This window comes from Schistocerca cancellata, chromosome 11 (assembly GCF_023864275.1).
Source record: "Schistocerca cancellata isolate TAMUIC-IGC-003103 chromosome 11, iqSchCanc2.1, whole genome shotgun sequence".
NCBI lineage: Eukaryota > Metazoa > Arthropoda > Insecta > Orthoptera > Acrididae > Schistocerca > Schistocerca cancellata.
This window is the reverse complement of record NC_064636.1, coordinates 90,431,085-90,446,133: the sequence shown is the minus strand read 5'-3', so window position 1 is coordinate 90,446,133 and position 15,049 is coordinate 90,431,085.

Genomic DNA, 15,049 nt, shown 5'->3' with positions numbered 1-15,049 from the left:
TGAAAAACCCGGCGACAGTCTGGGTTCTGTTCGCAAGAAATATAAAATGCACACCCAGCGACAGCATGACTTCTGTTCGCAACACTGTGGAAAGACGCACAACACTGAACACTCACTTAAACACTGCACTAAAAAGTTGGCACAAATATGACATACCACATCCAAGAGCAGGTCGGTGGACACTGGTCAGTTGACGGAAAAAAAGGTGGGGGAGGAGAGGAAAAGTGTAGGTGGAGGGGGGAACTACTACTACGACGTTTTTTTTTTTCTTTATTGTAAGTTTAGCACCTCATACAAGATGGGCTGGCAGCGGAAAATTTTACTCCGCTCTTCGGCCATAAGCAGTGCAATAAAAGAGAAAAGGAAAACAGAAAAGTAACAGACTGGTGGTTAAAAATCAGTAGATACAATAATAATTAAAAAACATGAAGCCGTTCACACTCGACGAAACAAACAAGAAAACTGTCGGCACTGTGCACAAACACTGACGAGTTAGACGACACATGTGAACGAAGGAGCGTGAGCGGCGAAAAACACTGATTCACAAACACGACGGCACAGACACTAAACCGAGGGCGATGATCTCCGGCGCGCAAATGTTCACTATGCGTGTGCGAGTCTGGGGACCTGCCAAGAGAGGAGGAGGAGGAGGGGGAGTGGGAGAGCGAGAGGGGAGAGCAGAGATGCCACGGGCAGGGGAGAGAGGGGGGAGAGAGGAAGGGGGAGGGAAAGCCCAGGGGAAGAGGGGTGGAGGGAGGGGATGGGGGAAAAGGAAAGAGAAGGGAAAGGAAGGGAGGGAGGGTGCCTAAAGGAAAGGACACCGGAAGTGGGGGGTGGGGCAGGGTCAAAGTTGATAGGAGGGGTAGATGGAGGGGAGGAGGACATCATCAGGGAGGGGGAGCTGGCGGAAGCCACCTTGGGAGAGGGTAAGGAGGGTGGAGAGATGGAGACCGGGCGGGACGTGGGAATACAGGCGCGGCAGCGGGCAGGGGTGGGAGAGGATCGGGGAGACGAGCAGGTGAGGAGGATCAAGTTTACGGGAGGTGTACAGGATCCGCATCCTTTCAAGGAAAAGGAGGAGGTGGGGGAAGAGGATGAGATCATACAGGATCCGCGTGGGGGAGGGGAGACGGATGCGATAGGCGAGGCGGAGAGCATGACGTTCAAGGATTTGGAGGGATTTGTAAAAGGTAGGGGGGGCGGAGATCCAGGCCGGATGGGCATAACAAAGGAAAGGACGGATGAGGGATTTATAGGTACGGAGGATGGTGGAGGGGTCCAGACCCCACGTACGGCCGGAGAGGAGCTTGAGGAGACTGTCGGGAGCATGCCTTGGCTTGGATTGTCCGGAGGTGGGGAGTCCAGGAGAGGCGACGGTCGAGGGTGACACCAAGGTACTTAAGGGTGGGGGTGAGGGCGATAGGACGGCCATAGACGGTGAGATAGAAATCAAGGAGGCGGAAGGAAGGGGTGGTTTTGCCTATGATCACCTGGGTTTTGGAGCGATTGACCTTGAGCAACCACTGGTTGCACCAAGCGGTGAACCGGTCAAGATGGGATTGGAGAAAGTGTTGGGAGCGCTGCAGAGTGGGGGCAAGGGCAAGGAAGGCGGTGTCATCGGCAAACTAGAGAAGGTGGATGGGGGGTGACGGCGGCGGCATGTCCGCCGTGTACAAAAGGTACAGAAGGGGGGAGAGGATGGAGCCTTGGGGCACACTGGCGGAGGGGAAAAATGTGTAGGAATCTGTGTTATGGATGGTAACATAGGAAGGATGGCAGGAGAGAAAGGAGCCGATCAGACGGACGTAGTTAATGGGTAGGGCGAAGGTTTGGTCATAAGCACGCTTGAGGTCCAGGGAGAGGAAGATAGCGGAGCGACGCGAATTTAGCTGTTCGGAAAGGAGATGAGTAAGGTGAAGGAGAAGGTCATCGGAAGAGAAGGAAGGCAGAAAACCACACTGGGTAACGGGAAGGAAGTGGTGCTGGCGGAGATGCTGGTGGATGCGGCAGGTGAGGATAGATTCCAGGACCTTGCTGAAGAGTGTGGTAAGGCTGATGGAACGGTAGGAGAAGACGGTAGGAGGAGACGGTAGGAGGAGACAGCAGACGGCGGTTTGCCAGGTTTAAGGAACATGAGGATACGGGAGGTTTTCCACAGGTCGGGGTAGTAACCAGTGGGCAGGACTACATTGTAGTCTGGCCAGGGTGGAGAGGAAAGAGACAGGAGCTTCACGAAGGTGACGGTAGGTGACACGATCGTGACCGGGAGCGGTGTTGCGTTTTGTGCGGAGTGTATCAATGGGATCCTGTGTGGTGATGGGGGCGTTGAGTTCCGTGTGTGCAATGTCGTCCAAGTACTGGAAACCAGGAGCGAGGGGAGGGACAGAGGTGTCAGTTCGATCGCGGATATCTGGGAAGAGGGAGTAATCGAACTGGGGATCATCGGGGTTCGAAAGTACATCGGAGAGGTAGTAGGCAAAGTGATTGGCCTTACTAAGGGTGTCAGGGAAGGGATGGTCATCATGGAGAAGAGGATAGTAGGGGGAGGGTTTAGTTCCGGTAAGGCGACGGAAGGCTGACCAGAACTTGGACGAGTTGACAGGGAGGGTAGCATTTATACGGGTGCATGTCTGCCACCAGTCCCGGCGTTTCTTAGCCGCGAGCAAATTTCGAATGTGTCGCTGTAGTTGCCGTTGGCGTCATAGTGTGTCCAAGTCACGCGTGTGGAGGAAGGCACGGTAGAGACGGCGGGATTCACGGAGGAGGAGGATGGCCTGCGGGGGTATGGTAGGACAGGGGGGTGGATGGCGATAGTAGGGACGTTGGCCTCCACGGCCTCAGACAAGGTCCGCTGGAGAAAGGAAGCGGCATGTGTGACATCGTCAGGGTGGTGGTAGGTGAAAGGGTGGCTATCGACCTGGGTGGAGAGGGTATCCCGGTAGGCATTCCAGATGGCACGGGAATAATCAAGGACGTACTTAGGGGGAGGGTCATTACAAGGGTCGGGGCAGGGGCGACGACCGTCTGAAACGGTGAGGAGGACAGGGAGATGGTCGCTACCAATAGGCTCCAGGACATCCACCGATATGCGCCCAAGGAGGTTGGGGGAGGAGAGGATATCATCGGGAGTGGAGTTGGATTCGGGACGGGTGAGCTGGGGGATGGGGACGAGGTCGCCTTGAAGGGAGGAGAGGAACCGATGCCACCGCCGTAACTGGGCAGCGGAACGAATATGGATGTTGAGGTCGGCGGCGATCACGTAGGAGGAGAAGGTACGGTCGATGTGGGAGAGGAAGTCGAAGGGAATAGGGGCATTGGGGCGAACATAGATGGTGGCGCAGGTAACGGTAAGGCCGGGGAAGAAGAGACTAAGGATCAGGTGTTCGGTGGGGTCGGGAAGGAGAGGTTGGAGCCAAACGGGGATCTGGCGGAGGTGGCCAAGGGCAACTCCGCCACGCGCAATTGGGAGGGGATTATCGGAGCGATGGAGGAGATAGGGCGAGATGTGGATGGTGTGGTGGGGTTGGAGGAAGGTTTCATTAAGGAGGAAGGCATCCACGCGGTGGGTGGCAACGGTGTGCAGGAAGAGGTTTCTGTTGGTGGGAAGGGAATGGATATTGTTGAAAAGGATATTTTGCTGTCGCGCCATGACAGGGATTTAGACGAGGGTGTCAAGGTGGGAGAAGGGAAATGGGCCTGGTTGGTGGAGTAGGTGGTGTACATTTTGAGTTGGAAAATGGAACGGGCGGCGAGGGATACCTGTTGGAGGGTGTGGGGGCGCTGAAAGGGATGGACATTCTGGAGGATGATGGTAAGGAACCTGATGATGTCCTCAGCGGTGGGGGGGGGGGGACGAAGAGAATTTCTAGGAAGGGTGGGGGCGTCCAGAGGACAGACAGGGACGGTGAGTTCAGGAGTGGTTGGAGGGGATCGGGCTTTACACTTTTGGGAGTAGGTGGGATGGGGAAGATTGCAGGTATTGCAGGAAGGAGGGGATTGGAGGTTAGGGCACTGCCTGAGGAAGTGTGCTTGCCTACAATGCAGGCAGGTGGGGGCCTCGCAGCACTCAGCTGTGGGGTGCGCGTTATAGCACAGACACCTCTGGCAGCGCAGGGATTGAGGAGGGGAACGGGAGGGGTCGACCTTGTAACGCTGGTTGAAGAGGAGGGCACCCTCCTTCAGGAGACGATCAATGGAGGGGGCGTCCTTGGAGAAAACCTGCATAAGGCGGGTGGGGCCGGCCGAGTTGAAAATGCGGCGGACCGCCCGCACCTCCAGCGTGGGATGCCCCTGAGCTCTGCCAACACCTCCTCCTCCGTGATCGACGGACTGAGCCGAGTGATCATGGTGGTGAGGGTCGGTGGGCGATGCGGGTGTTGGGGTTGGCAGGTAGGTGATGGGGAAGGAGCAGGGGTGAGGGAGGCGTTGGGGCCACAACGGGTGATGGGGAGGCGGGAGAGGATGTCAGTATGGAGGGTGGGTCTGGGGGAGGAGATGAGAATGGAATCCCGTCTGGGAGTGAGGAGAGAGATGGGTGCACCAGGGAAGTGTTGGCGGAGGAGGAGGGAGAAATTCCAGGCCTCAAGAAGGGAAGGATCGGGACCGGAGAGGAGGTATTTGTAGAAAGAGGGGGTGGAGGAGGAAGAGGCGGAGGGAGCAGGGCCAGGTGGGGAGACATCCATGGCACCCTGGGGGGGGAAGGAGAACGGGGCGGGGCCTTTTTGGGAGCGGAGGAGGTGGTGGTGCCACTAGTGCGTTTAACGGCGACAGAAGGGCGGGTGGTGATATGAGGGACGGGAGCTATAGAGAGGTGGTGGGAAGGGACAGGTCCCGGCGTGGACGCAGCAGTCGGCGCCGGAGATGGTGATGGTGAAGGCGACGGTGACGGTGACGGTGACGGCGGTGATGGCGAAGGCGATGGGGAGAGTTGGGCATGGACAGTGGCCCGACGGGCCACCACCCTAGCTGGAGCTGCAGTGACAGGCTGGGGGAGTGGGGGGAAAGGATCAGATGGAGAGGAGCAGGAGGAAGAAGCTGGAGAGGGGGCAACAGAGAGCGAGGGCGAAGGGAGAGTGAGAAGAGGCGGGATGGAAAGAGGGGGATGTGACTGGGCACACCATGTGATGGTGGTGGTGGCGGCGGAGCGGGAAGTATAGACGATGGCTGTGGTGGTAGTGGTGGTGGGGGCTGACATGACGATGGGGAGAAACAAAAACGCACAGAACGAAAAAGAAAGGACAAAAACGGGGGACAGACGAGAACGAGAGAAGACGGAGACAGAGGAAGACGAGGACGGACGAAGACCAGAGTCCCACGCTGCTGGCGCTGGCGCATACTCGACGATGGGCGGCAGGAATGCTGCCGCTGCTGCTGCCGCGGATGGGGCCGGGGCCGCTGCCGCTGCTGCTGCTGCTGCTGCTGTGGCCGCTGCCACTGGAGGGCTGGCCGGCTGGCTGCCACTGCTGGCTGGACCGCTGCTGCTGGAGAGCTGGCCGGCTCCCGTCGCCTGGACCGCTGCTGCTGGCTGGGACCGATTCCGCTGGCCGGGACCGATTCTGCTGCTGCTGCTGCTGCTGCTGCTGCTCGGCTGGAACGAACGCTGGCTGGCTGGAACGAACGCTGGCTGGCTGGCTGACTGGCTGGGTGGCTGGCTGGCTGGCACCTGGAACACCTAGCACTTCGATTAGTGCTGGAATGGCACAATCGAAGGGCGGTAACCTCGCGGCGTACCGCCGGAGATGTACTACGACGTGCGATTGCATTTCTATATAGCATTTGCCATAAATAGTAGAAACGAGTGCGAAGCCGTCGTCAGGAACCATTCAGTCTAATTCTCACTCACATGATTATCATTAAAGAATAAATATATTTTTTTATAAATATGCTATCCTTAAACGAATCGTCCACGAATATTCGAACAGGGGCTGTAATCCCGACAGGTATCGAAAAACGGCTCCGCTCCTGCCGTCATCAACAGATAGCAGCACAGTAGCCTCTCTTGCAGTTGTTGCAGTGCCGATTCTTTCTCCCTTCAGTTTTGACTCCAGTTTAGAAGAAAGAGCAAGTTGAATGTTTTAATTAGGGTCTGAACGTGTTCTCCAGATAAAGATAACAGACTACCGCCATATGTGTTAAGGCAGTTCGCAGCAATTGTGTGATAAACGCTTTCCGCAGCGATGCAGCTGCTTGAGGAAATGGCGTTGTCACCCGGAAGTGGCAACCTCCTCTATCCTGATGTTCTCCAAACCAAACAAGCCTCCATCTGATGTCTCTTCCTACCGTCCTATCTGTCTCACATCGGTGTTCAGCAAACTCTTGGAATCCATCCTTACCTAGCGACCTCCTCCCTGACACCCAATGTGGCTTTCGACCTTCCTCCTCCACCGATGACCAACTCCCCCACCTCACTCATTTCCTCTACCTCCAGCCTAACTCCCATCGCTCCGCCATTTTTGTCTCCCTCGACCTCGAAAAGGCCTACGACCGTGTCTGGCATCCCGGTCTCCTATTTAAACTCCAAACCTACGCCGTTCCTGTCAACTACATCTGTCTGATGGCCTCCTTCCTCTCCCGCTGCTCCTCCTATGTTACCATTCATAACGCCCAATTCCCGCACCTTCTACCCCTCTGCCTTGTGCCCCAGGGTTCTGTCCTCTCCCCTCTCCCCTACCTCCTGTACACGGCAGATATGCCCCAACCCCCCCCCCCTCCCTCGAGTACATCTCTTGCAATATGACAATGACAACACATTCCTCGCCCTCACTCCTATCCTCCAACGGTCCCAATGCCTTCTCCAGAATCACCTTGTCCTTTTTGCCGCATGGTTTAACCAGTGGCTCCTGAAAATCAAGCCTTCCGAGACCCAGGCAATCATTGTAGGTCGTACCACTCGCTCCTTCCGGCTCCTGGATTTCTCCCTTAATGTCTGCACCCGTCCTGTCCGCCTCATCCACACCATCACCTACCTTGGCCTCACCATTGACCGTCACCTCACCTGGACCCCTCATCTCCATTCCATCCAATCCAAAGCCCACAACTACCACCCACTCACCAAACTCCTCTCTGGCCGGACATAGGGGTAGCACCCCTCTACCATCCTCCACACCTACAAATTCTTAATCCTTCCCATCCTCTGTTATACCAGTCCCACCTGGATATTTGCTCCCCCCAATTTCTATAATTCCCTCCAGATCCTTGAGGGTCATGCACTCCCCCTCGCCTTCCATATACACGTCCCGTCCCCCACGTGGATCCTCTATGACCTCATTCCTTTCCCCCATCTGCTCCTATTCCTCGAACATATCTGCACACTCTACACCTCCTGCCACCTTGATTCCCCTCACCCCCTGGTTGCTCCTCTTCACTACCATCCCTGCCCCCTGCCACCTCTTCACTGTTGTGTCCCCCTACCCTCCATCTCAACACCCTTAATCTCCTTTCCCAAGGTGGCTTCCATCAACTCCCCCTCCCGGATGATGCCCTCTCTCGTTCCATTTATCCCTCCTATCAATTCTAATCCTCACCCCTCCTTACCTCCGTCCTTTTCCTGGGCTACCTCTCCCCCCTTCCATCCTCTTTTTTCCCCACCTACCATCTCTCTGCCTCCCTTCTCTCCCTCGAGTCCTTTTGCATTTCCATTCTCTGCCTTTTCCCATTACCTCTCGCGTCTGCCCTGGACCTCCCCCCCCCCCCCCCCCTTATGAGCCCTCTCCCACCTTTGGTTCCTTCCCCTTTCGTTTTTCCTCTCCTCCCTCCTTGTTTTACCCCCACCCAACTGTCCAGCCCCCCCCCCTCCCTCCATCAGCCCTCGGTTATGTTGTGTCATCTTTGTGTCAACATTTTAGTGAAGTGTTTACAGTGACTGTTCAGTGTTGTGTGTCTTTTCCGAACATCATACTGTCGCTGGGAGTGTTTTTTATATCTCTTGCAAAAAGAAACCAGACTGTGGCTGTGATTTTTAATTGTCTGTCTACTATGTTACCTGTTTGCTTCCTGTGTATTTTATTAGCTTTGCCAACCGTTTGCTTTATGTTTTAGCTTTCCAAAATTTTCCACCGTTTTACAATTTAAGTCACCGTTTTATCCAATGCTTTTATTATTTCTTATCTTCTTCTTACGTTTTAAACAGTCTGTAGGCTGCAGGGAAGCGTACTAAGCTGCTGCCAGCCCGCCCCCTTAGGGGGAAATCGAAATTCAATAAAGGAAAAAAAGAAAAAGAAATGGAAGTGGCAGACGCTAGCGGTAGAAATGGCGTTATGGATATGGAGTTCATCATAAGAATAAACCTGGTGAACAAAAACACAATCGCGATGATAGGTCAGAAGCACTAGCGACGTACACTGGTCTCATTACGTTCTTGGAAGTAGGTCCTACTTATGTATTAGCTACATTAAATAAAATTTTATGATGTTCAAATCTATTAAGAACCACCAATCTTTTTCTTAATAACGCTTTAGCTACGTATTTTAATTTAATTTCAAAAATGCTCTACAGCCACAGCCTCTTTACTGTTGAGCTCTGATTGTCGCGCTGTTAATACTGGGAATGAAAATACCTGAGGCTGCAGACTGTTCCATAGTGAAACAGGGTTAAAAAAGGGCCGAAAAATAGATTGTTCTTAATGTTTTTCATAAATTTACAGAGGTAATCACCTTTGAACTTTTCTGAGGGACTGTGTTAGACACAGTGCAGTCACGCATCTAAACTGCAGGTTTCGCTGAATCGGTAGCCTGCCGTGGCCGGTGATTCTCTGGTTACAATTTCCCCATAGTCATTTTGTTTCTCATTCAATTTGAAATAGCTGCATCTCGTAATTGTAGAATTCATCATAACTTTTTATGAATAATGTACGAATTCTTGTTTCTAATTATATATTGCATGCGAAATTCCCGTTTTTATTGGGTATATAAATTCTGAATTATCGATTTTTATGAATAACTGTTAACAAAAGTTGCTTAAATTAAGAAAACATAACAATATAATTTTTGAGACAAAAATGAAAAATCAAACACTTTTTATTTGAACTATCTTCATCGCTTTATACCACAGATGTAGATAAGCCTCGTAGAAACATGAAAACAATTCTTTTCACAACATCGAGCACGGCATACAAATTCTGGATTTTTACATTTGCCACTGTACCATTACAATACAAACTCAGCAGAGCTGATTTGCTGCCAAATTAAGGGAATTGGCCCAAGAAATAACAAGACTTGCCAACTGCCAGACGTAGACTACTGGTACAAACGCACGCAGCTTTTTCACACGTCACGGCGAACGCTGGCGGGATACAGAACGAAAGAAGAAGAGAAAATGGGGCGGCAGGTTGGCTTCGTGTATTCTGATGTCGATAGGGTCGTTATCAACGTAGCAGGTGACTCTTCCAGAACTGAAATGTATTTCTCCGACTCCGATAACGCAGGAGCTAAGAGATCACCAGATGACTGACTGTAATAAATACATTAGTAGCTTCAGTGTTCAACAGTACGATGAAATCCCTGCAGTATGCTTTTACATTACACACAGCTCGCTATGTTTAAGTTGGAAATTTTCATCACTCTTGTTTGTAATTAGAACACAATGTCAGGTGACAACAATTGCATTTCATGCTTTCCGTCTGGTCACTGAAGAAGTGTGCGGTAGTGGTGGAGTTTCTCCAAATATAGTTTCATTCTCTTTAAAAATTAAATGACATTCGAAGCTATCTTGTTTCTTTCCTCGTCTCGTTTTACATCTGAACTGCAACTGTTCACATCATTGCAGGTAAGTTGGACCGCTGGCTGGCCAGTGCTGTCCAAGTTTGATGCTCCGGTATAGCTGTTGTCCCGCATTATCGCTCACTCCGTGTGCGTGTAACACAGCACGAAACGTACCCTTATGGTCGTACTTGACTGTACTGGTCTCAGATTGGTTTCCGCTCCACGTGAAACGAAATCCAATTATATTGAAGCAAACATACAAGAATACATGACGTAATGGTTACATCAGTTTTATTCTTATGATGAACAGATCATAATTACGCTGTGCTGTCTTCCAGCATCGTCATTATATCAAACCGGCGAATGCATTGATAGACGACATTCTTTGGAGGCAAACGACAGATCAGAATACCACACGGTTCGCCTTATAACATTGCCCCGATTTTGAGAGAAAAACATAGATAAAAATAATCTCAGGGACGTATGAATTAGAATGTGATTGATTAAACTGCGAATGACCGCTAACAGTGTTCGGTCATGACCCCCAAACAATCCCAGAAACAAATCCATACTAAACTCATGTGTAACGTGAACGGCAAGGAAAGGGATCTTCAAATGAAACACGGCTACTTAAGATGAAATTGACATAATTATTTCACAAAAGCACACATGTGACACTACAGAGCTTATCTCGGTACCGCAGGACAAAAGGGAGAAAGGGAAAACAAGTCGCCTTCCGCTTTTTTTTTTATATCGTTAGACAAACGAGCGTACCTACTACATTTTGTTTCAACATTTTAACTCAAATATACTTCTTTACTAAATAATCCATAAATAACTAGAAATACATCATCTCATTAGTACATCGTTTCTTTCAATTATATACAAATTTATTTTTATATGCAAAATTATTTACGATATTTTCAGGCGATAATTAAAACTAGGGCTACTTCTTTATACATTTATAACGTAACATTTCAGCACGCTATCTGAACGTTCGTGAAGGGATGCGGCGGGACCGCATGTGATGACCAGTTATGAAAGAAAATGTAGCACTATGGATGTTCGGACATACAGCCACCTACATTGTTGAGAACAGCGATGCTACATCCTTCGAATATCTGTCCTACGTTGAAGGGGAATATTTTCGGTTGGCGCGCGATGACAATCATCGGAAACCATTTGGCAACATGCTGCATATCATGACCATGGAATCCGCGCAAGTACTCTCGATTGCTGCACTTAACCCATAACCGACACGCTATAGAAGAATTCCGTACAATGCTATAGCCTGTCCATGTGGGTGATATAGGTGCGAGACTAGTTGTAGAAGTGGGCAGCACGGGGGAAACAAGCACACGGATCAAAGGCACTTCATTAAACATAGAAAAAAATCAAACGTGACATATGCTTAAATTCATTTGTCATCCTGACGATGACGATGGGGGCTATCGTCGAAAGCTCGTGATTTTATCCCGAATTGATGCGGCAAGAAAACCGAGAATGTTTTACATATAAATGCCTTCACAAAAGACTTTTTTCTCATGATGATTAAATTCAGTCCGCTATTTATCTTCAACTAAGGAATTTTGTTACTTACCAAGTCAGAAGAACGACGAAATCCTATCTATTTCCTCATTTCCATATCATTATTTTAAAAAAATTGGGCAGTTGGCAAAAGGCTGCCCAAGCACTTCATTTGTGTATATGGGAGAATTTATCTAATTAGTAGTTACTTTCTTATATAGAGTGGTGCGAAACATGCAGATACATTTCACACTGTGACAGGGGAAAAGGAGAAAAAAGTGCACCACAAACAACTTGTGCAGATTGGTCAACAATTGAAATGAATGCAGATATCGACAGAAAATGCAAATTTGTAAACTTTAGTGGTCGATGAATGAATGTGTGACGCTGCAGAGCAATTTCAATGCGCAACTAGCGAAGTTAGTAAATGAGGGACATGTCGGCAGGAAAAAATACAATCTTTACGAATTTCATTCTGTGTACTCTTCTGGACAGCAACTATGCCCGGTAGGCAGGTACGTAGACACTATATACAGATGTCATAATTTGGGAGACTTGTTGGGCTAAAAGAAGGCAGTTGGAGTAATAGACGAATCGCTCGACATCTGAGGGGGAGTGATGCCACTATTTTCCTATGTTAGCAGGAATGGGTAAACAGTGGCCAAACATAGCATCAAGAAGGAAGTGCTTGACCTCGGGAGATGTCAGAACGTCGGGTCGGAGCAGTCATCAGAGAGACACTCAGAGCGCCGTATTCATCATTATTGTCGAACTGACGTGCAACTGGTGCTTCAATTACTGCAGGGACCATTAACAGGCGGCTCACAGAAAGGGGCTGTGTTCACGTCGCCCCTGTACAGCAGCAAGCTCGTATTCAGTGGTGTCGGGCACATTTGGCCTGGAATCTCATTGAGTCGAGTAGAATTGTCTTCAGTGATGAGTCCCACTTCGAACTGAGCCCCGAATACCAACGAACACTTGTCTGGAGATGCTGCAGACAGTGGTGGGATATCAAACAGACAGTCCCGCCTACTGTCTGGGGTGCTACTACATTTCCCAGTAAGACCTCTTTGGTTGACTTCTGTGGAACACTGACAGTGCAGCGGTAACTCTACGATATTCTATGCCCCGTTTTGTTGCCCCACCATGGCCTGGTCATACTTTTCAGCAGGATAACGCCCGACGGCAAACGACGAGAGTTTCTAGCGTTTTCAATGCCCCACTTTGACCAGCAAGGTCGCCAGAGCTCTGTCAACGTTTCGAGCATTATTAGTAAGGCCCTTCTGTCGGTATGGTGTATTGATCTTCTAACACGCCAGTTCCACAGAATTTGGTAAGTTATCCTTCAGTAAGACATCCAACAACTCAATTAACCAATGACAAGTCGAATAACTGCTTGCATAAGGGGCAAAGGTGGACCGTTGAATCATTGGCTTGCTCAGTTTACAGAGCTCTTTCTCTTGAATAAATCATCTACTTTTCTGAAATTGTAATCATTTGTTTGTCTGTATATGTACATCACATCCACCGATTTCCGTTCCATTCTAATTCCTTCGTGGTATGTCGTTGGTTTTGTCACAGAGTATACAGTAAATTAAGAGCAAAAAAAAAAAAAGTGTCAACTTTTCTGTGGTGAATAACGCCACAGTGTTCTACAGCAAAATGCTATTCGAGAACAGAGGGCAGTAGTACGTTTCTCTTAATTACAAAAAGTGATACAAATTCGGAATTATGCAAAATATGGCTACATCGAATTGGAACGAAAGATACATTTTTCAAACGAGTCTACTAGGCTACATGAAGTAAATATATATTTCCCTCATAGTGGATTACTTAACATAGAAATCGTATGTAAAATTATTTGGGAGAAGAAGCAAGTGTTTTTATTGTAGTGCATCTAGCAACGTGATGGATTTCAGATGTAAACTTCACAAAACTAATCCACACTGAGTGCAAAAAAAAAAAATTTTTCTTCCTCCTGTCTCCGATTAATACTGCTGCCTTGTGAAGTTTATGTTATTCATAATAGAGTTGTGTAAGGGTTTTAAATTCTGTATCACATTACATTTTGATACGTAGTTTCATATCTTAGCATACTTTTACGCCTGATCAGTTTCAGATGAAGCTGGGAGATGGTGTTAAGAAACTATATTTCATGCCTGAGGCACTGGCGTAGTAATGGAGTTCGGCAGCAAGCACGGTGTTTTAACTTGTCAGACACAATCTCTCCTCCCGCCCCCCTCGCCAACCCCACAAAAAACTAAACAAGTACTTCTGGAAGAGGTAGGGACAAATTTTTCGGAACAAGTGTTTAAGTAAATAAAATATAGTGTTTACAATTTTGTAAACAGTAAAATGAATGCATAGAAATATGTAAAACTCATTCTTGTAAATAACGTAGTTTTTGTAAACAGTTATTATGAATACATAGAAATATGTAAAACTCATTCTTGTACATAACGTAGTTTTAATTAGTTATTAATGAATCAGTAGAAATAACAAGTGATCTTCTTATTGGTGGGTAAGTTCAATATGTAATTTAGAGTTATTGTAACTTCTTATGTCGCAAATTTTTTATTGCTCCATCGGAATCGATATCTTTAGCACCACTATTTTGGATCGACAAAATTGTCATACTACACTGTGGTGACAAAAGTCACGGGATATCCCCTAATATCGTATCGGATCTCCGATTACACGACGTAGTGCAGCAACACGACGTGAGATGGACTCAGGAAGTCGCTGGAAGTCCCCTGCAGAAGTACTGAGCCTTGCTGCCTCTACAGCCATCCGTAATAGTGAAAGTGTTGCTGGAGCAACATTTTGTTCACGAACTGACCTCTGAATTATGTGCCATAGATGTTCGGTGGGAATAACGTCGGGCGGTCTTGGTGACCAAATCCTTTGCCGGAATAGTTCAGAATGTTCTTCAAACCAATCTCGAACAGTTCTGGCCCAGTGATATTTTTGGTAGCACAAAGTCCATGAATGACGGCAAATGGTCTCGAAGTAGCCGAACGTAGCCATTTCCAGTTAATGATCGGTTCAGTTGAACCAGAGGATACAGTCCATTCCGTATCAACACAGCCCATGCCATTAAGGAGGCATCATCACCTCGCACACAGCCTTGTTGACAACTTGAGTCGATGGCTTTGTGGGGTCTGCACCACACTCGAATCCGCGGCACTGTCATAACGGATACTTTCGTCGTCCGTCCCACACTGATTTCTGTTATTATTTCACGCAGTGTATATTTCTGTTAGCACTGACAGCTCTACGCAAACACTGCTGCTCTCGGTCGTTACGTGAAGGCCGTCGGCCACTGCGTTGTGCGTGATGAGGAGAACTCCTGAAACTCGATATTCTCGGCACAATCTTGAAATTGTGGAAGTCAGAACACTGGACTCCCTAACCATTTCCGAAATGGAATGCCCCACGCGTCTAGCTCCAACTACCGTTCAGAGTTCAAAGCCTGTTACTTCTGGTCTCGCGGCCATAATCATGTCGGAAACCTTTTCACATGAATCACGTGTTTACAAATGACAGCTCTGCCCATGCACTGCCCTTTTATACCGTGTGTACGCGATACTATCGGCATCTGGATATGTGAATGACTTTTGTCGTGCTTGACTCATGGTAGACCAAAGATAATATTAATTAGTTTGAATTTTAAATAACTCCTTTGATGTGACACCACTGAAACACACCCAGTTCAGGAAAACTTTAGCACTAAAATGAGGATGGGAACAGATTCGAAAAATCCATATTCAAAAACGAACTATAAGAACATTACAGATGTCCAAAAATGGATTCTTCTTTCTGAA